At 41.6% G+C, this 23,693-nt stretch overlaps 1 protein-coding gene and 2 pseudogenes across 3 annotated transcripts in view; 1 reads left to right on the top strand and 2 right to left on the bottom strand.

The window, feature by feature from the left end:
* Positions 1-3,134: 3,134 nt before the first annotated feature.
* Positions 3,135-3,473, bottom strand: Gm12452 (annotated as a pseudogene).
* Positions 5,465-19,632, bottom strand: Gm12451 (predicted gene 12451; annotated as a pseudogene).
* Positions 7,629-23,693, top strand: part of Acnat2 (acyl-coenzyme A amino acid N-acyltransferase 2) — a 33,694-nt gene continuing 17,629 nt past the window's right edge. Inside the window, exons 1-2 of one of the 3 annotated variants that reach the window (NM_145368.3) lie at positions 7,629-7,664; positions 8,052-8,117. The gene's annotated coding sequence lies outside the window, so the exon portion shown is untranslated. Of the gene's footprint in view, positions 7,665-8,051; positions 8,118-10,021; positions 10,090-23,693 lie in introns of those variants that run through there. The other 2 variants (XM_011249969.3, NM_001356289.1) reach the window with 2 other exon arrangements.

The following is a 23,693-nucleotide window of genomic DNA, read 5'->3' as shown; positions in this document are numbered from 1 at the left end:
TTTAACATTTCAAGTGTCTATAGTTGTTTCATGCCCCAGGGCCTCTCTCTATATGTGTTCTCTTGATTTCATATTCTTTTGTAGATTAATTTATGCTCTTTAAAAATTATGTATCTCACTGTGTGTCTATTGATATATGCACATGAATACAGATGCTCTATGAGGAGGGAGACATTGGATCCCTCTGGAGTTGGAGTTACACGTGGCTGTGAACTATCTCTCCAACCCCTTAATATTATTTTCTATACATCACCCCTTACTTATTTAATGTAGCTCACTCACTCACTCACTCACTCACTCACTCTCTCACTCACTCACTCACTCTATCTACCTATCTATCTATCTATCTATCTATCTATCTATCTATGTATCTATCTATCTATCTATCTATCTACCTACCTACCTACCTACCTACCTACCTATCTATCTATCTATCTATCTATCTATCTATCTATCTATCTATCTACCTACCTATGTCACTGCTGTATAGAAGCTCTTATATTAATGCTAATTTATATTAGTTTTCTCATCTAAACTAGGAATTCTTTCATTTCTCTTTATATTAAAGGCTTTGGCTTGCTGAAGAATTAAAGCAACATAAGTTGACAAGGGATATGAAATTGTGCTTTCTGAGATGATGGATACTTGTTCCTAGAAAACCTTGCAGGGAGAGATGAGAAGAAAGCATATGGTCAGGTATCTAAACAGGACCAATAGAGAAAAGGGAAGGACCCAAGGGTCTCATAAAATATTCAAACCAGCATCCTTTCGCTGGACTCCCCACTATATAGATCCTTTTCAATCCTGAAGGAACACGGTGGTTAGTTTTGATTTTCTCACACTGCTTGGTCTTCTATTTCTAGAAGCTCAGTTCTTTGTTCAAGGAAATCACCTTGGAAATCCCCTAGACAATTTCCAGCATCCCTGCTACACAAACCTTCCATCTCCTCTCATTGACTCTGTCCCTTGAAGGAAAGCAGCTGGTCTACTTATTTTGTTGCATGTCCCTAGGTATTAGAACAATTCTGACTGCATGATAGATGTTCATTAAGCATGTGTTCTTAAAGACACAGATCAAAGCTGGCACAACCTAGATCAAGAAGTAGGATCTGAGTAAAGTTTTGGTGTTCACTACAAGATCGTCATGGATTATGGGTAGTGACAGTAAGTGGCAGACTAGTTCTTGAATTCACTAGGGCAAGAATGGTTCTGTCAGCACAGTGACTTTTGGGCTGGTCCAGATCTTTGGCCCAAGACAGAGTCACCTAAGACACTAAGATGTGAGACTCAATACCTTCAGGGAAATGGAACTGAATGCTCTACACTTCTTAGGAGTCTGCTGACCCCTAGACTCAGCAGAGCAGCTTGAGCACAGCTTCCTTCTGTCTCACTGCCAGAGTGACCCCCCCCCCCAACTTCTTAAAATGTTGCTTACCAGAAGTCCCTTTTGCTTGTTAAAGTTTCTTTTTCCTTCTTGTTTCTTTTTTCAGGGTCTACAAATAACTTTTATTGAAATTGAACAAACAACACAACAGTCTTCCTGTGCTGGGGATCACTCACCCCAAGCCATTTCCCATACTCTAGAAGCACAGAGCTTCCACAAGGAAGTATTTTTTAAAAGCCATCTCTGTATAGAAATCAGACTCTGCCCCAACATTATCATAGTCTAGACTATCTACAAACCTTCACATTTTAATTACGTCTTTTATGTATTTTCCCCTCCTTTCTATCCTTACCAAGGAGCTGCAGTACTTTCCCTTAACAGACCCTGAAGGGGTAAAGATACTGTGGGAGAAGGGCGATGGGCTCCTCAGAGCTACTGGCATCAGCCCCAGTCGTTTCTTACCACTAGGTGGTGGACTGCCTCTCCCCTACAACTGGGGATTTGTGGGACTGGTGCAAAGACAAGGAAGCAGACGGAATATGTGGTTTGGAGCAAGACCCCACAGGTACAGGCGTCTGTAGTTTGTCCTGACCCTGGCCTGTACCCTCTCAACTTGAGGGCAACTGGTTGAAATCAAGAGAGATCAGTCTAGCCCTGGGTGAAATGATAAGCCTCCCACACTAGTTCTTATTCTTATTGAACAGCCAGCAGAATGTCCAGCTTAAGAGTGGGAGCACATGGTGAAAGACTCCGAGAGGAGCCCCTCGCTCAGGCCTCAGGACAATAGCGGACACCCAAGAACTCATGACAGACCGAGCTTGTTGCAAACCACTTGAGGCTTTATTCGGGGAAAGCCAGAGCTCTGGGGACGACTCATATCCCACGAAGGGGTAGAGGAGTCGACCTCGAGGGGAAAGAGTTCCCAGTTTTTATAGGCCCTCAGGGGGGAAAGGAGAAGGGGGAGATTAGGGGATTTCCAGATCTAAACAATGTCTATTCTCAAGAAATGGGTATGGGAGGGGTACAAGGAAAGAGTCTAATGAAGGTGCAGCAATGGGCACACACCTGGTCAGAACATTGGCAGACATACAGGTTCAAGGAGTGGCCAGAGCATTGTGCACCTCTATTTTTCTAAATCAGTGAAGCTAGTTCTGCTAACACTGACGTCTATCTTGCCAATTTCAGGGCTTCTGTGTCCTTTTACATTCTGCCAGGATCTTTCAATGGCAGGTAGGCAGGAAGGGTGAGGCTGGTACGTATCTCCAGTCTGTCCAATACAGGAGGAATCGAGGTAGCAAACGGCTGAAATGCTCTGACTAGGGATAAGGGGAGTGAGGGAAAGGAAGTTTCCACTTGGCCAGCCCAGGCGCCTGAAGAAGGTAGACTGCTTATAAAGTGCCAGCTTCTAGGAGAACTGGGCCCTAGGCAAGCTTGGAAGAAAACAGATCAAGCAAGTAACTAGGAACCAGACATTCCTGACCGGCATGTGTCCTGCCAGCTTCTCGCAGAAGTGGATGTGGGAGATGGGCTGGTAATTCTATCATTAGCCCTCACCAGCCACCAACCACTTATTGTTCAGACATCAACCAATACCAGTTAACACTGAGGGACTGCCTCTCTTACAACTGGATCTGGGCCAACGGAGTTTAGTTTATTCAAGGTTGTGGCACCAGCCTGGACTCCTCAATGGAAGCTACAACTTGATCCTGGGAGTTTCTTGTTGGGGCAGTGGGTGCTTGTGTCTGCCATGCCACAGGCTCATACTTCATAGAGGATCACGGGGAAATCCATATGGATTCGGAGGATCCAGCTTCACGATGCCCTGAGGAATCTGATTCTTATGTACCCGCCTCAGCTTGGCTCGCTTCTGCCCATTCTTGGTGACGATTGTCTCCTCATAGAATTCGTGAGCTAGATCTCCATCTTCATCATAGAACATGGAGCCACTGCGCGTGAATACGAAGGGAGGTACTGCTCGGCCTCGAGGCCACACCAAAGACTGTTCAGAGCCTGCTGCCTCTGGGTCGCGGTCCCCCAAAGTGGAGGCAAAGGGCCAAAGACCCCGAGCTTTGGAGCCACTGGCGCCCATGTCAGTGCCACTCTCACAGTGCAGCAGGCATGACCATGGCCTGCCCCATCTTTGACTTTCAGGTGCCACCGCTGCCTTCTGCAGGCTCCCATTTTTCCTTCTTAACACTCTCCAACCACACTCCCTCCAACTAAAAGCACGATATAAAAACCCATACTTCCTTCTTGTCAGGGCTGCTTTCCTTTCTCTTGGAGACAACCTGACAGGCTATCCCTTGAATAAAGTTTTGCTTTTTTGGATTTCATGGTCTGGTTCTCTCAGTAAGCCAGTTATTCCAGAGCACTGAATAAGTGAATTCGGTGGAAGTGCACTGAGGACTTCCAACTTCCTTTATCTTTACCAAACTCCACTCTAGTAAAGCCAGATGCCTGGCTTTGCCACAGGAAAGAATTTCAGGCTGAGCCAGTATGAAGTAAAGTTAAAGTTTATGTTAAAAAAAAAACTTTAAAATTTGTATTTTTGGAATCAATTCTCTCCATGTGGGTTCCAAGAATGGAACTAAGATCATTTGGCTTGACAGCAAGCATCTTTGCTCACTGATCCATCTCATCAGCCCTTAAAAGATTCTTTAAACCAATTTAAAAACAGGTTACTAGAAAGAGAGGTACCTTAGAAAGAAAGTCATACATACTTAAGATCTTGTGATTTCTCAAAAAGAGTCAGACTACATGTGTACATTAGCTGTGTATGTTAGCATTGGTGGCTTCTGACTTTACATCCCAAGGGGTTATTTCGGGGATCCATCCCACAATCAGCCACTAAACCCAGACACTATTGCATATACCAGCAAGATTTTGCTGAAGGGACCCTGATATAGCTGTCTCTTATGAGGCTATGCCAATGCCTGGCAAATACAGAAGTGGATGCTCACAGTCATCTATCTATAGGATGGAACACAGAGCCCCCAATGGAGAAGCTAGAGAAAGCACCCAAGGCACTGAAGGGGTCTGCAACCCTAGAGGTGGAACAACAATATGAACTAACCAGTACCCCCAGAGCTCGTGTCTCTAGCTGCATATGTAGCAGAAGATGGCCTAGTTGGCCATTATTGGGAAGAAAGGTCCATTGTTATTGCAAACTTTATATACCTCAGTACAGGGGAATGCCAGGGCCAAGAAATGGGACTGGGTGGGTTGGGGAGCAGGGCAGGGGGAGGGTATAGGGGACTTTCGGGATAGCATTTGAAATGTAAACAAAGAAAATATCTAATAATAATAATAAAAAAGAAATGTTCAGGGGTGGTTCCCTATATGCACCAAGTGAGATTGCAACTGATAAGGTAAAATCCAAGATCTTGAGGACTGTAGAGGAGGCTAAGATGCATTTACTGTTAACAAAGTTTTAGTTTTGTTTGCTACAGTTTGAGGAAATATTTGGGAAACGAGTAAGGTCAAACTTGGTCATATAACGTCAGTGTTTCTTATCTTTATGCACTTCCTCATTATTGTAGCAGTTGTGGAACCCAGTCCTTGAAATAAACTTGGGGAATTGTCTATTTGATGAATCTACCTTCAAGATATTATATGTTGCAGTTGCTAATTGCTAATCTATGTCAGGGAATGAAGCCAAAATTTCAAAGCATAAATACCAGTTCTTACCAATTCATTCCAATGTCATCTACTCTTTCTCCTTTCAAGAGCACATTAAAGGATATTTGCATTTTCCAATACTGGAGTTGCCAAAGCCTTCCTATCCATCACAGTCAAAGAGATCTTTAGAGCTTATCACTGGGATACACAGAGGCATAACTGCACAGGGTACACTCTTTGTCATTATTAACCCTGTATCTAAATGTGTTATTTTTCAGCTCCTTTAGACCCTATTAAAAGTACTCTTATTTCCAAATAGGTCATAGTTAATCTTCAGGCAAGTTGGGATGAAATTTGGCATCTATCTGTTGGATAAACTTTAACAAAGTGTTTTCTGTGTCAAGTCCTGTAATGGGCATGTCATCAGAGCATGGACGTCCACGAGTTAACAGTCTCACTGGTGCATAACATCAAAACACTTTATTAGTCTTGTTTCTTTCCAATCCCTTTCCACAGCAAGTCAGACTTTCTCAGGCATTTCTGCAATCCACTAAAAAAGAGGAACAGCATTCACTCCAGAATTTATTTCTCTTAGGTTATAGTCATTATTTGTCCTGTTTGAACAAAAAGCTTTGTCTTTGTCAGAAAAACCAAGTAGGGACATCCAAACCTGAGGAATGAATCTCACATGCTAGATTGGAAGGTTTACCCTCAACCTGAGGCCACTGAATATCTTAAGGGTACGCAGAGGCTTTATTAAAGTGGCATAATGCAGAGGGTAGACTAACTCAGAGATCCAGGGAACAGAACAGAAAGAAATCCCTCAGTTGTAACTGATATAGAGCATAGCTTGCCAGAGAATACCCTATACACCCTGGGCTATGGAAGCAGAGTCTGTGACCACAGATTTTGAAGTAACAAGTGATCTTCCCAGAATCAAACCTAGAAAAAAAGAGTTCAAAGGTAGTGATCCGTGTTGTTGACTTGATTTTTCTTCAAAATACAATTTGGTGACAAGAAAAGCTGAAAACTACGTGTGACATGAAGTAGGTAATAAACATCAATTTTGTCTACCCTCATTTCTGATGTTTTAGGAAAAGTAAACTAAAGAGAGCCCATTACTAATTTTCTTTAAAAATACCATGTGTTTAAGTAAATAAAATGAGTCGCCCAGACACTGGATGACTTCACACTTAGCATACAGGACAGAAGACAGAGCTCAGAGTCTACAAATCATTCTTTCCTGGGACTTCCTTTTGTCTGTAGCATCCATGAACCATCTCAGTAGACACATCACACCAAGAAGGGCTAAACTTGATTCAGAGGCATCATGTAACAGAAAGAATAGAAATAAGAATGGGGCAGAGCTCGACCAAGATGTTGGAACTGGTGTATGTCACAGTGTTTTCGAGTTTATATCCCTCCCTGGGTTCATTGCCCTGAAAACAACAGATGCATTATATATGTGAGGGCAGGTGGTTAACACTTGTGATGAACAGAGCCTTAACAGCTCTTTTCTCTGACTTTAGTCAGATACTACTTAGAACATGTGTATGAGTATAGTTCAGGAAACTCCCAGGAAAGTTTTATCAGAGGTGACTTTTGTTCCTAAAAAAAAAAAAAAAGACTAATTGTTTACTGAAAACTTGGAAATTTCAGAACAGGTTGAAGACTATGGCATCACACTAAGAATCCAGAAAATGCATTTGATTTGAGTATCTTAATAAATGAAGGAATTCTTTCACCTTATTTTAACACATATGTATGCCTATTTGTGTACAGTCATTCCTTCGCCCCCTGCTTCTGTCTGCTTACTCTGAATGACCTTTCAGCATGCCCCTGTTTAATGGTTCATCTAATCCCCTCTCTCATGGACTGAGAAGCACAGACACTCCACAGTTCTTCAAACACCGCCAACTGAAATGAAACACAGAGCACAGGAGCCAGACTACATTTTGTGATAACTTTTTTTTTCTTCTCTTTAGAAAAAAAAATATGTACAAAAAAAGCTAAGAAGACCTGACAAGGGTGAGAAACATTTTGATAGATACAGAAAGGGAACTCCTTCTCCCAAAGGAGGGACACATTATCACCATGCTAGAAAAAATGGGATGCAGTTAAAATCTAAGAACAGTTAAAAGCCCCATAGTGAAGCCGTTGCTCTGGGCTCTACATGTAGATGCTCTGATAGCCTTTCTGTAAAATAATACTGTGCAAACTGTAAAATATTCTTTTTCATAAAAAGTCCATACAATATGATATACAAAACTGTTGAGTTGACAGGAAAGGCTGGTGCTTGCTGCTCTCTTGGATAGTAGGCCACGGTGTCACCTGCCCAAGGTCAGAATCCCAGACTGACCTTGTGCTCTGTAGGATGGCGAGGCCATTATCTAAGAAAGCATCATATAACCAAAGTACTCTTCCTCCAAATATAGGCTTCTGTGCCAATAGTTGGGCAACTAGAACTCTTCACTAGTATGCCCCTGTTGCTTTAACTGGGAATGCAGTCAACTATTTACAAAGCAGAACACAATGTTCTCTTCCAATATTTTTTTTCCACGATTGACTTTGAGATTTACAATTAACTACCACGGTCCTTCCTGTAACTCAAAAGTTTAACTTCCATTAAAATTCAAAACTTCTGGAGGAGGCAGCAACTGTGGTAATAAAGGGTTAAAGTGGGTTGTTCGCTTTATTTGTGTCTATAAAACTGAGAAAAATTTGTGTACAAATATCACAAAACAACGTTAGCCATTGGATAAATGTGATTCTTCAATGCACACTCGAACAACAGGAAAATTTTGTTGGTTTTAAAAATCTGGCATAAATATATTAAAGCTGACAAAAAAAGATCAGGGCAAGCTACATCACTTCTTCATACAAAAAATGTACAAAACATTAGCCTCTAACTAGATAAATGTAATACTTGTCTTCACAGTTTGACTTGAGTATCTGTGTGTTTTGAAGAATTGAACTGGAAGGTTGCTGGAAAAAAACAAAACAAAAACCAAACAATCCCTAAACAGCTGCATGTCTTTATTCATCTCAGGTGACTTCGGTCATGGAGGCGGAGTGATTCTGTAGAGCAAGGAAAACATACAGTCTCAGAGCTGGGGTAAGAGACATCGACATACTATCATCCATTCCTTAAATATCTTCCAGACTAAGGCTCACTGATCTCTCACTCTCTCTCTTATTAATTTAACATTTCAAACTTTTCATGGTGTATTTTTCCTCTCCCCCAAATTTTTCCCTGATCCTTCCCCTCCCCATCCCCCACCTCAGCTTCAGGTCCCCTCTTAAACAAATAACATCCCCAAACAAAACCCACAAAACTATGCTTTCCCCTTCATATTCTTCCAAGGCCCTTCAACTCCTGTTATCTCTTCCTTCAGCATTTTCTTTTTTTTTTTTTTCTTCTTTTCTTTTCTTTTATTGGATATTTTATTTATTTATTTATTTATTTTTTCCATTTTTTATTAGGTATTTAACTCATTTACATTTCCAATGCTATACCAAAAGTCCCCCATATCCACCCACCCCCACTCCCCTGCCCACCCACTCCCCCTTTTTGGCCCTGGTATTCCCCTGTACTGGGGCATATAAAGTTTGCAAGTCCAATGGGCCTCTCTTTCCTAGGATACCCAAGATATAAGATATAATTTGCTAAACACATGAAACTCAAGGAGAATGAAGACTGAAGTGTGGACACTATGCCCCTCCTTAGATTTGGGAACAAAACACCCATGGAAGGAGTTACAGAGACAGAGTTTGGAGCTGAGATGAAAGGATGGACCATGTAGAGACTTCCTTCAGCATTTTCAACTGAAGCAAAATCACTTCTTCATGTAAACTTTCCCCTACTGTTTTAACATACATATTTAACACAGGATCCCAAAGTGACAGCTATATTTCATACCTTTGAAATGTTTTAAAGACTGACTACTAGCTATGAATTATTACTAGTATGACTTATTCTTTGAGTTATGACTTCTCTGGGACTAAAATTATTATTTTCCAGTGGATAAAGTGGTTTTCATTTGACTTTAATTAATTTGTAGGAATATGGTCTACATAATTCAGAGTCATTAAAATGTCTTCTTTTTACATATTTAAAAATTAAATTGTGTGTGTCTGTGTGTGTCTGTGTGTGTATGTCCCTGTGTACATGTATTGTTACCACATGGATGTGACCTTAAGATAGTCAGGTAGGTGACTTTGACCTGAGTTCTTTAATTCTGCTTTGTTTTATTTTTCTATTTATATATAATATGAAGTTTGTGTTAGTACTAATTCAGAATCAAAGGTGCATCAGAATCCCCTGGGAATATTTTTCAACTTGTTTCCACCATGCATTTCTGAACTAAAATCTCTTGGGAGAGGAGTCCAGGTATCTGTAGTCTTGTTAACAATTAGTTGTTCTTGTTCTTGTTCTTGGTGTCTTCTCTTATTGTTCTTGTAGTAGTATCTGTTGTTGTTGTTCTTTTTGTTCTTCTTGTCTTGTTGTTCTTGTTGTTCTTGTTGTTTTTGTTGTTGTTGTTGTTGTTCTTCCTCTTCCTCCTCCTCCTCCTCCTCCTCCTCCTCCTCCTCCTCCTCCTCCTCCTCCTCCTTCTTCTTCTTCTTCTTCTTCTTCTTCTTCTTCTTCTTCTTCTTCTTCTTCTTCTTCTTCTTCTTCTATGTTTTATCATCTCTTGTCCTCATGAGTAGAAAACATCCATACATACAGAGGAAACCAATTGCTTCATTTCTAACTTATTCCTTTGTTAGAGTGAATATGAGCATTTAATTGGGGAACATGGGTAGCTGAAAGATGGCGTTTTGGAAGAATTTTAGGCCCATACAGTGATGGCTGGAGAACTATCTCTTCAGTTGGAATTTTCTATAGTAGTTTACTTTTTAGTTCCTCTGTACCCTGTCTTAATCAGCAATATCAGCAGGAATCACAGAATGCAAATGTCAAACATGGGTTAATATTTTAAGGAGGAGGGTTCTGTGAGGCAAAGGGAAAAGAATGTTCCAGAAGGAGAGAAAGCAGATTCCTGGCTCCTGGTCATAGAAAGCTGTCCTCCTGAGATTCTGAATGGCAGGTAGGTTTCATGTGTGTAAGTATGTGCTCCAAAGGGCAGTTTTGGTCTCTAAAATCTCCATAGTTCCTCCCTGGGAAGATAGTTTCATTCTCCCAGCCACAAAGCATCAGCTTCTACTGTATACTCTGGCCCAAGGTGTTGCATGGGAGGCTTTTACTCAGAGAGAACATGCCAGCCACTTATTGGAAGAATAGTTCAGGTTGAACATACAATTCCTGCAGCACATTTTCATGTTCAAGTCTGAGAGGTAGATTTTTAAAAAGGAAGTTTTGTTGAATGAAATAAGAGGCTGTATGCTAAAGTAGGATGCACAGGGTTTGATGGGTCCATGTTTAATTTTGGTTAAACATCTTGGGAATGGTATTAAGGATATCTTCCTTTCTAAAATAGGGTAATGCCAGTTGTAAGAGTACTGTGAAAGTGTGAGGAAAGGACTCTCAATGACTGTTACTTCTCTTTCTTGAACAATGAGTAAAGGTTATTATCTTCTATCTCTGCAAAAATGTTTTCTAGTAAAAGCAATGCTTGCCTTCCTCAGTTGTCCACCATGGGTTTGGACTATGCCACATGGCCAGTACTTCCCACAGCTTCCTGTAACTGTGTTCTGATTCACCTGCAGAAGTTTTGCTCATTGGTTCTCTCAAGTCTGTATTTGTCATAGAAATAGTGACAGCAGAAACAGTGTCTCTGGTCTAACTTGAGGTTGATTGGTTTTTGGTTGAAGGATTTAGTTGAGATTTTGGCTCTGGCTTGCTTCCATCCAAACAGTATTTGTGTTACACTTAGTTAATGTCAAGAAACATGTCACATAGGACATAGATCATAGAACCCAGGTCCTTAAAGGTTCTCAGTTCCACGAGGAGCATGAATGAGAGGGAACTCTAATTGTAAGGGGCAATCAAATGATGGACACAGAAGGACCTTCTGCCCAAGCTTGATGATAACAACCAGTTGTGCCAGCACCAATTGTTGAAAATGCTGTCTTTCTTCCACTGGATGGTTTTAGCTCCCTTGTCGAAGATCAAGTGACCATAGGTGTATGGGTTCATTTCTGGGTCTTCAATTCTATTCCATTAGTCTACTTGTCTGTCTCTATACCAGTACCATGCAGTTTTTATCACAATTGCTCTGTAGTACAGCTTTAGGTCAGGCATGGTGATTCCACCAGAGGTTCTTTTATCCTTGAGAAGAGTTTTTGCTATCCTAGGTTTTTTGTTATTCCAGATGAATTTGCAAATTGCTCCTTCTAATTCGTTGAAGAATTGAGTTGGAATTTTGATGGGGATTGCATTGAATCTGTAGATTGCTTTTGGCAAGATAGCCATTTTTACAATGTTGATCCTGCCAATCCATGAGCATGGGAGATCTTTCCATCTTCTGAGATCTTCTTTAATTTCTTTCTTCAGAGACTTGAAGTTTTTATCATACAGATCTTTTACTTCCTTAGTTAGAGTCACGCCGAGATATTTTATATTATTTGTGACTATTGAGAAGGGTGTTGTTTCCCTAATTTCTTTCTCAGCCTGTTTATTCTTTGTGTAGAGAAAGGCCATTGACTTGTTTGAGATAATTTTATATCCAGCTACTTCACCGAAGCTGTTTATCAGGTTTAGGAGTTCTCTGGTGGAATTTTTAGGGTCACTTATATATACTATCATATCATCTGCAAAAAGTGATATTTTGACTTCCTCTTTTCCAATTTGTATCCCCTTGATCTCCTTTTGTTGTCGAATTGCTCTGGCTAATACTTCAAGTACTATGTTGAAAAGGTAGGGAGAAAGTGGGCAGCCTTGTCTAGTCCCTGATTTTAGTGGGATTGCTTCCAGCTTCTCTCCATTTACTCTGATGTTGGCTACTGGTTTGCTGTAGATTGCTTTTATCATGTTTAGGTATGGGCCTTGAATTCCTGATCTTTCCAAAACTTTTATCATGAATGGGTGTTGGAACTTGTCAAATGCTTTTTCTGCATCTAACGAGATGATCATGTGGTTTTTGTCTTTGAGTTTGTTTATATAATGGATTACATTGATGGATTTTCGTATATTAAACCATCCCTGCATCCCTGGAATAAAACCTACTTGGTCAGGATGGATGATTGCTTTAATGTGTTCTTGGATTCGGTTAGCGAGAATTTAATTGAGGATTTTTGCATCGATATTCATAAGAGAAATTGGTCTGACGTTCTCTATCTTTGTTGGATCTTTCTGTGGTTTAGGTGTCAGAGTAATAGTGGCTTCATAAAATGAGTTGGGTAGAGTACCTTCTACTTTTATCTTGTGAAAAAGTTTGTGCAGAACTGAAATTAGATCTTCTTTGAAGGTCTGATAGAACTCTGCACTAAACCCGTCTTGTCCTGGGCTTTTTTTGGCTGGGAGACTATTAATAACTGCTTCTATTTCTTTAGGGGATATGGGACTGTTTAGAAGGTCAACTTGATCCTTATTCAACTTTGGTACCTGGTATCTGTCCAGAAATTTGTTCATTTCGTCCAGGTTTTCCAGTTTTGTTGAGTATAGCCTTTTGTAGAAGGATCTGATGGTGTTTTGGATTTCTTCAGGATCTGTTGTTATGTCTCCCTTTTCATTTCTGATTTTGTTAATTACGATTTTGTCCCTGTGCCCTCTAGTGAGTCTAGCTAAGGGTTTATCTATCTTGTTGATTTTCTCAAAGAACCAACTCCTCGTTTGGTTAATTCTTTGAATAGTTCTTCTTGTTTCCACTTGGTTGATTTCACCCCTGAGTTTGATTATTTCCTGCCGTCTACTCCTCTTGGGTGAATTTGCTTCCTTTTTTTCTAGAGCTTTTAGATGTGTTGTCAAGCTGCTAGTATGTGCTCTCTCCCGTTTCTTCTTGGAGGCACTCAGAGCTATGAGTTTCCCTCTTAGAAATGTTTTCATTGTGTCCCAAAGGTTTGGGTACGTTGTGGCTTCATTTTCATTAAACTCTAAAAAGTCTTTAATTTCTTTCTTTATTCCTTCCTTGACCAAGGTATCATCGAGAAGAGTGTTGTTCAGTTTCCACGTGAATGTTGGCTTTCCATTATTTGTGTTGTTATTGAAGATCAGTCTTAGGCCATGGTGGTCTGATAGGATACATGGGACAATTTCAATATTTTTGTATCTGTTGAGGCCTGTTTTGTGACCAATTATATGGTCAATTTTGGAGAAGGTCCCATGAGGTGCTGAGAAGAAGTTATATCCTTTTGTTTTAGGATAAAATGTTCTGTAGATATCTGTCAGGTCCATTTGTTTCATAACTTCTGTTAGTTTCACTGTGTCCCTGTTTAGTTTCTGTTTCCACGATCTGTCCATTGATGAAAGTGGTGTGTTGAAGTCTCCCACTATTATTGTGTGAGGTGCAATGTGTGCTTTGAGCTTTACTAAAGTGTCTTTAATGAATGTGGCTGCCCTTGCATTTGGAGTGTAGATATTCAGAATTGTGAGTTTCTCTTGGAGGATTTTACCTTTGATGAGTATGAAGTGTCCCTCCTTGTCTTTCTTTATAACTTTGGGTTGGAAGTCGATTTTATCCGATATTAGAATGGCTACTCCAGCCTGTTTCTTCAGACCATTTGCTTGGAAAATTGTTTTCCAGCCTTTCACTCTGAGGTAGTGTCTGTCTTTTTCCCTGAGATGGGTTTCCTGTAAGCAGCAGAATGTTGGGTCCTGTTTGTGTAGCCAGTCTGTTAGTCTATGTCTTTTTATTGGGGAATTGAGTCCATTGATATTAAGAGATATTAAGGAAAAGTAACTGTTCCTTCCTATTATTTTTGTTTTTAGAGTTGGCATTCTGTCCTTGTGGCTGTCTTCTTTTTGGTTTGTTGAGGGATTACTTTATTGTTTGTTCTAGGGCGTGATTTCCGTCCTTGTATTGCTCCTTTTCTGTTATTATCCTTTGAAGGGCTGGATTCGTGGAAAGATATTGTGTGAATTTGGTTTTGTCCTGGAATACTTTGGTTTCTCCATGTATGGTAATTGAGAGTTTGGCCAGGTATATTAGCCTGGGCTGGCATTTGTGTTCTCTTAGTGTCTGTATAACATCTGTTCAGGCTCTTCTGGCTTTCCTAGTCTCTGGTGAAAAGTCTGGTGTAATTCTGATAGGCCTTCCTTTATATGTTACTTGACCTTTCTCCCTTACTGCTTTTAATATTCTATCTTTATTTAGTGCATTTGTTGTTCTGATTATTATGTGTCGGGAGGAATTTCTTTTCTGGTCCAGCCTATTTGGAGTTCTGTAGGCTTCTTGTATGTTCATGGGCATCTCTTTCTTTACGGTTGGGAAGTTTTCTTCAATTATTTTGTTGAAGATATTAGCTGGCCCTTTAAGTTGAAAATCTTCATTCTCATCAATTCCTATTATCCGTAGGTTTGGTCTTCTCATTGTGTCCTGGATTTCCTGGATGTTTTGAGTTAGGATCCTTTTGCATTTTGTATTTTCTTTGACTGTTGTGTCGATGTTCCCCTGAAGTTTGGATCCCACTTTTCCACCCCACCCCCAACAACATCAAGGGAAATGGAATTGCACAGGAAACCACTTGGATGTTAGTCAAACTGGCTTCCCATAGGAATCGTTCAAAGAACCTGAATGTTGACTATACATTAGCGATCAGAGTCCCCTAAAACTCCTTGGGTTTAATTTGAACAACACTTAGCACTTCCTCAGGATTAAATAAGTAACCTGCAAAGGTCATGAGTTTGCTTGCTACAGTGACTTTACTATACCTGTGCACTTAAGGTTTCCAGCGGGCTCTCTATCCTTGGGAAAGCCATCAGGGGAACTCCGCGGGGATCCTCGGGTTTGGGTTTGGAAGGAGAGCCTTGGGTTCCTCTAAAGTTATGAACCACACACATTCCCTGCAGGATGAGAGGGAAGAGAGATTGGGTCAGACTCCGGCAGGCGGCTCCCGGTCATCTCTGATAGTGACAGACCGTTGTACATGAATATGAGCACCAAGGTGACATATTTCCTTGGAATTGTAGGAAAGAGTGAGAGGGGCCTGAACTGTATGCTGAGCACACAGCAGGTACTGTGAAGGAAATTCACCAGGTGGCTGGGGATACCCCACAGGGCTCATCTCCTCAGCTGTCAAATGGGAGCGAGAAAACTTACCTTATAGATTTATGACAGTATGACCCGTGTAAGTCCCCTTGTTATCACACCAAACATGTGCTGAAGGCTGCTGTGTGTCTGGCAGTGTCCTGGGCTTGTGCCTCACTTTGGTTGATCCAGGCAACAATTTCCAACGGTAAGAAGTGAGGTGCTATTGTATTAGTCTCTTCAGCTTGGACAGGGGAAGTTTAAATTCCTCAAAATCCTACCACTATATTATTTTTTTCTCTTAAGTGCCAAACATAACAAGTTCTCAGCCCACACTGACTGATGTTTAACATCTGCCTAAAATGATCATTGTCAAATATGTCTTTATTGCTTACTTGGCTTAAGCAACTCACTATAAATGTTTATCTATGTTCCGTTCCTTATTTTCTACCAGTCATAGTTTTTAGCATCTTCTCTGCCCACGATGCATTGTTCTGCCTCTTTCCATATCTATTTTTGTTATTCTGCTTCTTTGTTTCTATGCCTAGTGTTGAGTCTTTCCGCTAATTTTTCAAACCATACAGAACATCCACACAAACATTTTTTTTTTTTAAAAAAAAACAGGCTCGTCTCCACTTTACACTATAGCTCTGTTTAAAACTTTGGCTACTTTGGAAATGGTAGAAGGGGAAGTGTCCAAGCCTTGGAGTTGAGGTTTATCGTGAATGGGTGATTATTTACTAAGCAATATATTTTGAGGCCCAATTTACTGGACAGTAAAATGAAGGTTAAAATATTGCCAGCTGTGTCCTAAGAACTCAAAACTGGAGGCGTTTGTATTGCAGGGCATGCAGTCATTGCTCAGTCCACATTTCCATTGCCCTTTCTCATGGGAAACACAGATGTGTAAAGCAGTGTTGGAGGGGAACAGAGAGTATGCTGGTCTTCTTGGCTTTTGCTTCTATCTGTCTCCTCTCCATATCTGGTTACTCTCTCTCCTCTCTCTGACGTCATTTTTCCCTTCTGTTCCCAGCTTGATGTGTGCCTTTGAGCTATGGATATGTGTGTGCAAGCGAGTAGACAGCAATTCAATGGCAGTCTGGATTTTTAAAGTACAAATCAAATTGGATGAAAGCAAAATTGACCATAGCTGTCAAATCACTGGAAGCAATAACAGAGCAAACAATGACCAAGGGATAGGAAAGAAGATGGGAAAGTTACTAAGAGAAAAGTCTAATCTTAAAGCAGAACTCTTCTTATACAGCACCCCAGCAACCCACAGGCTTTCACAGACAATCTCTCAAAAGCCCATGCAGATGTGTGGATGTCTTTGCTGTCATTTCTTATTAGCGGGCGATAGTGTGCTCTAATGATGTTAGATATCAAGAGTGACTTGTCTTCTAGCCCATCCTTGTTCATGTACCAGTGATCTCCCTTGGAGACTGATCTCTTGAAGTCATCTATAATTCTTGTTTTCTTTCAAAAATGTTTCTCAGGAAGTCTTTCTAATGAGAGGCCAGCAGCATGGGATCATTTCAGCACTTGCTCTGTGTCTCCACCCAGAGAATTTATACCTCAGCCTCTCATCTTCTTCCATTAGGAAAAGAGGGCTGGTGTCTGATGGAAGGAATGTTGAGTGACAATAGTTTCACAGGGAGTGTTCTATAGAAATGTGTGAGCATATTCAGGAAAAGCAGCTGTCCACCATGCCCGGTGTCCAATCAAATTTCTCAAAGCAAAAGTACTCTGCTTTTCTTCTTGTAGAGAAGCATATGTATTCTTTGGAGGATTGCTGCTTAGAAGTCGGGAGCACGGGGAATGGCGACTCAGACTGGAATCTGGGAAAGTCAGTGAGTGAGCTGTGGCTTTACCCAGAGGACATGAAATGGAAGAAGTAGAAGGAAAAAGGCTGACCTACCAAAAACAGGGCCACTGCGGTGCCCAGGATGAAGCCGGCGATCACGTCGGAACAGTGGTTCCGGTACTCTGAGACGCGGTTGAGGCCTGTCAGGAAGGCGGTACAGAGGGTCCCCAAGCACAGCACTGGCTTGGCCAGCTGACTGCTCTTCGTCTTGATTGTGCTTGTGATGTACATCTGCAGTGGGGGGGGGGGGGGGGGGGAGAGAGAGAGAGAGAGAGAAAGAGAGAGACCAGGCCAGTGAGTCCCCGGCAGTCCTTGGCCTGGCTCCTCCACGGCAATGCACACGAATCCCAGGTCAGAAACAGGGACTTTGTAAAAGAAAACCTGAGCAACAAATCTCATTGGACAACTTCATTAAGCTAGTTAGTTAGATAGGAAACAGGGCAGCCATGACAATGAACATGAGTTCGTTAGTGACTTTTTCATTGTCATGAGTTTATGAGCAGAAACTATATTGTCAGAAGGAATAACTGAACAATAATGGCTGGATCCAGACCACGTAGTTTTTTTTGTTTTTTTTTTCCTTTTTTATTAGGTATTTAGCTCATTTACATTTCCAATGCTATATATATCCATCAGCCTTGAGCAATCCTGAAAGCATAATTTAGCACATAACAGAAAACGTTTATTCCGTTGGAACGTTGTATCTGGGTTTATCTATATAAGTGTGAGGCCTGCTTTTACTAGGATGGTGTCCGAATCCTTGAATGATGCCAGCAGGGTGAGCGGTGTGCCCCCACTATATTCAATTCTTTCCACGGCTGCCGGTGTTCAGGTTTCATCTGATGATGGCACTCTGGCCTAAGTTACCAATTTATCTATATAATGGCATCATCAAAATCAATTTCACATAGTAGTGACTTGAATCTGATAAAAATGCAAAATGGGAGGGAGGCAAAATCAAGTGACTTTATACAAATTATGCTCCAGAAAATTTAGGAACCAATCAATATTATGAAAATCAGAAAACACACTAAATGTCCCTGAGGATTCTTGGCCTACGTTTCCTCTTTGTTATGTAAAGAAAAAACAAAGTCTAACCAGGGACAGAGTGTGTGCCCCCAGCAGTGCTTGGCTGGAGGAGAGGGGATGCTGCTCCCTGCAGGCAGGGCTGAGAAGTCAGGTGAGGGAACTCCAGAACATCTGGGTAGTTTGAAAGGAGCCTTAGCTCTGACTTCCTTAGGGGTCCTTCTGACCTGTGGCTACTTGCACTGGTGAATCATACACAGCAGTGCACCAGTGAGTGACCTTGTGCTGCTGGCCTGTGTGTGTCCAAGCTCGTAGTTGTGCTCCTGAGTTCCAGGTTCAAATGAAGCATAGGTCAGAGAAAGACGAAATAAGCCATTCCCAGCGTGGGTGCTGGTTAAAGTGTAGGAAAACAAAGACACTACTGCTCTTCCTCGCCTGAGAGTAAAACAAGCAAAAAGATGGCATTCTGACCTAGTGGAGCAATCAAAGGCCATGTGATCTAGGGAGAAGTTTGGGGGTCTTAGATTCTTCTGGAAATATCCAACATTTAACAAAGTGATAAGATAATGCATGTTGCAAGAATCTCAGGAGACCGGTTTAATCCTGACCTGCACACTGTGAGGGTAACTACACATCCAGGCAACTACAACTGAAACCCTTCAGGTAGGCACGAGCAAGGTATGCTGTCCTGAAACCACCAAAACTGTGGCAGAGCAGTCAGAGAGTCCCAGACCCAGGGCCAGGAGCTTGGCAAAGCTCTGACTGTGCATTCTTAGGTATTCATGAGGACTTAGTTTCTCCGCATGTAAACCGGGAGGGTATAAATGGACAATTATCAAATGTCTTTTCAAACTAAGTCCTCTGGGAGGGGCTTATCAACAGTGTGATATGATGTGAGAGAAACATGTTTTTTTTTAGTTGGATATTTTATTTATTTACATTTCAAAATGCTATCCCCTTTCCCAATTTCCCCTTCACAAACCTCTTATCCCACCCATTACCCCTTACTTCTATGAGGGTGCTCCCCCTCTCATCCACCTACTCTCACCACACCACCCTGTCATTTGCCCACACTGGGGCATCGAGCCTTCAGAGGACCAAGGGCCTCTCCTCCCATTGATGACCGACAAGGCCATCCTCTGATACATATGCAGCTGGAACCATGGGTCACTCCATGTGTACTCTTTGGTTGGTGGTTTAGTCCCTGAGAGCTCTGGGAGAACTGGTTGGTTGATGAGAGAAACATGTTTTATCTGACTGACATCACCACGTGACAGGGATGACACAATGGTTGTGGGAAGGGTGAGAGACACAGCCCAGTAAAGCCTCAACTTGGGAGACAGTAAGACTCACACACTCACCGTGGCATATAAGGCGGAGTAAATGCTCAGAGCGGCATGTTTGGAGGGAAAGGACCTCCGCGTTTTTTCTATCACTTCCAGGTCCCCAGTGCAGATGTTGCCATTGTTGATGAACTATTGGTGTGCCCGGCAGTCTGTACTGGTATAGTTTGGCTGGCACACTGTCAGGAAGTATGGTGTTAGGTGACCAGTGACCACTTGCCCCGCGTTTACAAAAATGTCAGTAGCAAAAAGTCCAAATGCAAATACCCCTATAAGGAGATTTGAAAGAAGTCAGAGTGGTGACATGTAATTGCCAGTTGGTTTTTGCCCCAGAGAAGAGATTGGGGGAGTCCATGATGATACCTCCAAAAAGATTTTTTATTAGATATTTTCTTTGTTTACATTTCAAATTTTATCCCCTTTTCTCATTTCCCCTCTGAAAAACCCCCTATCCCTTTCCCCATCCCCTTGCTCACTAACCCACCCACTCCCACTTCCCTGTCCTGGCATTCCCCTACACTGGGGTATTGACCCTTCACGAGACCAAGGGCCTTTCCTCCCATTGATGTCCCATAAGTCCATCCTCTGCTACATATGTGGTTGGAGTCTTGGATCCCTCCATGTGTCCCCAATGGAGGAGCTAGAGAAAGGACCCAAGGAGCTGAAGGGGTTTGCAGTCCCATAGGAGGAACAACAGTATGAACCAATCAGTACCCCCAGAGCTCCCAGGGACTAAACCACCAACCAAAAGGATTTTAATAGTCAGATTGTCCCTTCACCTTTATCCTTCTAGAGAATGAAGCCTGCCTCTTGAATGACCTTTTCTTTCCAATCTTGGCAGACTATCTACTGTTAGAATTTTATTGCATGTTTGAGTACAGTTAGCAGCAATTTAGTCTCAACGGAAGGAGCTTGAAGTTTTGAGTCTCATTGATTTGGGCTCCAGCCTTGGTGACCGGCTCACAGAATGAGTAGTATTTAACTTCTTTGAACCTTAAGGCCCTTGGTTGAGAATTAGAGATGGGGTAGTTTGGGAAGATGGAATGAGCTATGTACAAAATATCCAGCATGAGTCTGGGTTTGCTTTGCTTTTGAGACAAGGTCTCATGTATCCCGGCATGGTCTCAAGCTCTCTATGTAGCTCAGGATGGTCTTACAACTTCTGACCTTCCTGGTATCACCTCCTAAGTCCTGGCATCCCTGGAGCATGGCACTGTAGCTGTTTTGTGCAGTGGTAGGAATGGAACCTGGGCTTATGAGCACACTAGACAAGCACCCTACCAACTGAGCTGCATCTCTAGCCTCATAGTATCTTAAGTGATTCCTCTTTCTACAGACAATGTATTCAGCCTGTTTTTATTTAGAAATGCAAATGGGCTGTTATCTGTAACGGCTTGGTAATCGAGAATGAATAAGGATTTTACAGAGTTCCTCCCCAAAGAGAGGGGGAAAAATTATTCCAAATATGTCACTGAATTGTTTTATTTGATGAAGTGACTAGTAAAGGAGGAGATGAAGAAGAGATTCAGGTTAACTGTTACTAGTGGTATCAGTCTCTCACTGCTGCTACAACAAGCAGCCATAAACACCATGGCTTGAACCAATGCAAATCCATTTCTTCACCAACTTATGGAAGTTGGAAGAATGACATAGATTTCAACCAGGTGAAGCTCCAAGTGTTGTCTGGGCTGTCTTTCCGGGAACTCGGGAAAGTTCCAGCATAGAACTTATTTCTTCTCCTTTCCAGCACTGAGGAGTTGCCTCTTTTCAGCACTCACCTAATTCCACTGCTCCATTGGTTCTGACTTTCTTGCCCGTCTCATAAAAATGCTTGTGATTGCATTCAACCCACTTGGGCAATCCAGGATAACCCCTATCTTGAGATCATTAGTGTAAGCATATCTTCAGATCCCCCTTTCACAAAAAGTAGCAAGTCCACTGTTTCCAGGGTCATCTTTAGGGGTTCATGGGCAAGCATGTGTTTTCCTATGTGTGAGTATATATGCATGTGTGTCTATATTTGTGTGCACATTCGTGTGTGTACATGCATGCATATGTGTGCATGTATATGTGCATTGCATGTAGTCATGTGTGTATGTGAGTGCATGTATGCATGTGCACACATGTATATGCATGTATATATGTGTGCATGTTTGTGTTCTGACTGTTATTTAGCTGGGAAGCCTGTGCATTCCACCTCTATATTTTTAATCTGCTCTTTAATAAATTCCATAGCTTTAGCCTCAATGAGTTTGACCATTGATAAACAGAATTTTTTTTTAGTTGAAAACAATTTTTAGCTGTAAAACCATAACAATTATACATACTTGTGATATTTTGACACATGTAGAATCTTTAAATCATTTGTATTGTGACTGAAGTTATCAAAGCATCATTTATATGTATTTACTCAAACAGTTGTCATTTGTGGTGAAAATAATCAAACTTCTTCTCCCTAGCATTCTAAAAGCTATAGTACATTGTCAATACTGATAGTTACTGGGTGGAGAGAAGGCACCGTGGTTTAGAGCACTTGTGGCTCTTGCAGAGGGTCGGGTTCAGTTCACAGAGCCTACATGGTAGCTCATAACGATCTAGACTCTAGTTTCAGGTGACCTGATGCCTTCTTCTGGTCTCCAGAGGACTGCATGCATGTGGTACACTAACATACATACAGACAAAACACACTAGAAACTGTATATAGCTTAAAACATTGATGCTTAACCCCATCACCATAGCTACCTTTATCTTTAGTACTCATTAAACAGCCTCTCTTCATCCCTTCTTCCACATCCAGTCAGCTTTTCTGAAGTCCACGTTTTTGGATTCCATACATGAGTGAGATTATACAGTACTCAGTCTTTCTATGACTCTTTCCGGTTTCATTTTGATATGTATTGATTGCTATAATTCTCCTTTCTGTGGCTTTGCAAGAACATGCTTTATCACAATGAGAACTGGCATCTTTATTAGCTGCAGGCGACTCACACTGAGGGGGCTCTGACCCGCGAGAGCAGGTATCCATTGATCATGCCTGGCAGGATTTATCCCTGGGCTCTACAAGTCTGAGTGGTTGAATTTTTTTTTTTTTTAATCTTCAAGTAAGATTCTTAAAGACCAGTCTGTGGCTTGTTCAAGGGGTAATAAGTCTGTCTAGACAATCTTTTCCAGGAAACGAGGGTTATTTATGGCTTGAAAATGGAAAAGAGACAGCATTTTCCCCTGGCATTTTATTCATCAGGCATGCCGTCAGTGAGAACAATGGTAGGTTGTGGGAGAAGGACGGTTCCTAGACGAGCAGGACCAGTGTTGAAGAACCAGCTCCACATCCACAGGGATTCTGGGATAGCAGGCTCTGCACACGCTGCCCTGCTACCGTGCTTCTCTGTTCTTTTTCTGCTTACATCTGCTTTTCCTACTGGCTTAACAGCATCCACTCTCCTCACATTATCATTCTGGGATGTTCGAGCCGGATGAGAAGGGCACCGCCCACTGAGGGATCCCACCCTCCTCAGACACATTCCATGCCAACAAAGGACACCTAGAGTAGTGACGTATAGGTGATGGCAGAGCACACTGTGTGTTTGCAAAAGACCCAGACATTCCTTTATTCCTTAACCCTGAGATTATTTTTATAACTCTCAGAAACTAAAAATAGTAGTTTTAGTCTTTGAGTTTGGTGAAATACACTGTATGGCCTCTTCTATCGAAAGGTATGATATTAAGGAGATGTTTCAAAACATCTGTGCAGTATAGCTTGATGACTAATTTGAGGGAGATCACAACTTTGAAAACTTAGATACATTTTCTTAAACTTTCTATTATCACATACACATTATATATAATAATAGGCTCAGTAAGACAGTTTCCTAATGTAGATAATGTATTTTGATCGAATTCACCCTCATTGCCCTCCCTTGATGCCCTCCTCCTCCAACTTGTTCCCTCCTCTTATCCAGTAATCTCCCTTCGACTTTTATGGCTTTTTTGTGTGTGATCCCTTGACTTCATCATTAAAGCTGTTTACAAAGCATAGAAGATTTCCTTATGGGAGCACAGATACCTACTAGTAACTATATACCATTGAAGGAAATGGCTTTCCCTTTCCTACCAACCAATCAACCCTTATCTGCTTACAAATCCTCAGTGGTGGTGGGTGTTGTGTATTATAAAAAGGTAAGAGAGGGAGAGATATGTTTGGTTGAGGTGTGGTATGGTGTAGGAGAAGGGGATGCTTATGCGGGCCCATGCTGAGGCATCCCTTCCCCTCTGAGGTACTAACCACACAGTATAGCATGGAATAGAGTTTATTCAGGGCATGAGGAGGGGAGTTT

The sequence above is a fragment of the Mus musculus genome, chromosome 4 (assembly GCF_000001635.26).
Source record: "Mus musculus strain C57BL/6J chromosome 4, GRCm38.p6 C57BL/6J".
NCBI lineage: Eukaryota > Metazoa > Chordata > Mammalia > Rodentia > Muridae > Mus > Mus musculus.
The sequence above is the reverse complement of the archived record's forward strand: the minus strand, read 5'-3'. Positions and strand labels throughout refer to the sequence as shown.